The following is a 2,899-nucleotide window of genomic DNA, read 5'->3' on the forward strand; positions in this document are numbered from 1 at the left end:
CTCCTACTTCCCAGGTGAATGCACAAGGCTGGGTCTCATGTTTGCTCTCTCTCTGGCCCAATGAATTAATTCATTCTAGTCTATTAAAACAGAGCAGGTGGGGAACTTCTTCGACAAAACGTTGGTTTTATTGGAAAGCGCCGATTCATTGAAACCAAGTTTTTGTTGCCTATCAGCGATTTCTCCTCCCAATGGAAGCAACCTGGAAAGGCTGCGAATAATGGCTAACCGCACAGGCCAATCAGGCAACCAACAAGTGTTCATGGGCCTGATTCCAGCCCCGCTGGAATGAATGAGGGGGTCTTTCTATTGCTTTCAAAGGGCTTTAGACCAGGTCTTACATCTTTCATTATAGTTTTCATCCCATCTCATGTACCGCCGAGTGATCCAGCCAAGAAGAGGGAAGTCTTTGCACTGCTGTTCCTGGGGACAGTCAGAGCAGAGATGTGCGGGGCAGGTACTTTGCAAGGCTGGTGGCCTCGCCTTTCCAGGAAGGAATGTGATCATTCCAGTAAAAGCTCCATGCCGGTATTGTGCAAGGGAGCGTTGTCGTGACAAGTGCTCCCCGAGTTGGGAGACATTCTGAAATCGAGTAAACAGGATGTCAGCGGATGTATAAAACACCCTACCTGTGACGGCAACTCTCAGGTGAGTCAGTGCTGGTGGGAGACCCTCCTTACCCCTCTGAGTCCTCTTGGACCATCTGCTCCCCCATTAAAATCAACGTATCATTTTCTGTTTGGGATGATGGTATGTTGTAGACGTTTGGGTGGCTAAATTTAGGCACTTAATTCCACAGCAAAGCGCCTAAATCAACGGGGCCTGGTTTTCAGAGGCGCTAGCCACTTTCATTTAGATTCCTTAAATATGGATTTTGGTGCCGAGCTTCAGGCACCCACGTCTGAAAATGTTGCCTTGAGCTTCTCCAGAGCCTGAAAAAGACTTTGCAAGATATTAATAAAAGAGCCAAAGAGCTATACCGGGATCTCTCCGCCCATCTGTGAAATGCAGTTGCCTCTGGGGTGGAACACAGCAGCTATTTAACAGCAAACAGCAACATGGCATTACAGGTTAGAGCATAAGATAAAAAAGGAGATTGTATCCCAGGATGCAGAATTTGCTTCCCCAAGTTAGGATAGAGCCAGCACAGTAGGGCTGGCTTGGCTATATGTAGAATTGTACTGGTCTAACTTATGGTACTAAACCAGTTAAACAAGTGCAAAATGCTGTGTGGACAGTTACTCTGGTTGGAGCATAGATTCATTTGGTTGAGCTTAAATCAATAAGGAATAGGCTTAAGCTAAGTCTTTATTAAGCCATTCCTAAATGGAAATAAGGGTGTCCACACAGGGGTTGGCACTGCTTTATTAAACTGGTTCAAGTTTGTGTGTAGAGAAGTCTCTGCTCTTACGAAAAGTTCCATGGCATCGAATGAGAGCTCAGTAGTGTCCCGTGGGAGTTCAGGTTGCTACACCTTACATTCACATCCAGTCACCACCCATGTTTGGTATACCTTTCCCATACGGTTTCTTGATCTCTCTCTGTGTGTATTTCTTCTGGATGCAATATTCTGCTTTCTTGCCAAGGTTGTTCTCAAACTTGCTCTTGGCAAAGGAGGGAGACTTTATTATTTGAGGGGAGATGCTGGTGCAATTTTCAGGGAGGAGGAGGTTGTTGGAGAAGAGACGTTCCACTGTTGTTTCCGAAGAGGTAGTGTAACCCCAACAGACCCTGGTCAGCGGTGGGTGGGATCGAACCTGGGACCTCTGGAGCTTAGTGCATGACCCTCTACCACAGGAGCTAAAACCCAACGGCTTGTTAGATAAGGCTGTAGAACAGACTCATTTTATTTCTCTCTCTAAGTGGTCTCGGTGCCACTAGGTGGGACAGAACACCACACCCAGAAGACATGTGGGTTCTCCTGGTCTTGCTAATAACCTAGGACCCACACGGCTACACCCACTCGGAATAATACTTTAATAACACAGCCATAGCGCAGCGCAGACGACACGCTGGTTACACGGGTGCCATAGCAGGTGGCGACCCTACAGAAACACGTGGAAATATTGCAACACGCTTAACAGAAACATACAAAAAGGGCCTTGCGATTGACTCATTGCCACCAAAGCAAGCCCATTGGCTTTGTGTAGACATTGGCCCTTGGTACAAAGCAATACTGCAACACAGGGTATACTTGAGTCTGTGCAAGAGGGAAACAAATATATACACACAGCCAGATCCTCAGCTGGCATGTCTCCACTGACTTCAATGGGACCGTGTTGATTTGCATCAGCTGGGGATCTAGCGAATTAAGTTAAAAGCGACATCATAAGTTATGAAATATATATATATATATATATAATGTTGATTATTCTCTTTAAATGACAACCAATAAATAGCCGAGAACAAATAACAACTAACCTCCCTCCCTGCACTGAGGCTTGTCTTTTACAGTCGCGTTGGGTTTTGTGTAGCCTCCCGGAGCTCTGTGAGGAGGATGGTCTCCCTCGTGCACTGGGTCTACTTCACCCGGCTTAAGTGGACCTTGAGTGGCGTCCCCGCCTTGTGCTGCTTCTCTGCTAAAGGGTGCAGAGGTCGGCACTGAAAGGATACGGAACAGCCAGCGTGCAATGGGATTTCCTACGGCACTTCCATGAGCACCCAACCATGCAAGGTGCTGGGTTGAGGCATCTAGTAAAGGAGGATTCAGCACCTTGCTTCTCGAAGCACCACGACCCGCAAGTAAAACGGACCCATCTAGCTTTACTGTCCAGTTGAGAAAAGTGCACCTGTCCCGCCCACCCCCAAATTGAGGAGAAACAATAAAAAAATAATAGATTTCTAAACTATGTTCAGTGTCAATATACTGGGCCATTAGCAAGCAACACAGAGAAGGACA

The sequence above is a fragment of the Mauremys mutica genome, chromosome 20 (genome assembly GCF_020497125.1).
Source record: "Mauremys mutica isolate MM-2020 ecotype Southern chromosome 20, ASM2049712v1, whole genome shotgun sequence".
In the NCBI taxonomy this organism is placed as follows: Eukaryota; Metazoa; Chordata; order Testudines; family Geoemydidae; genus Mauremys; species Mauremys mutica.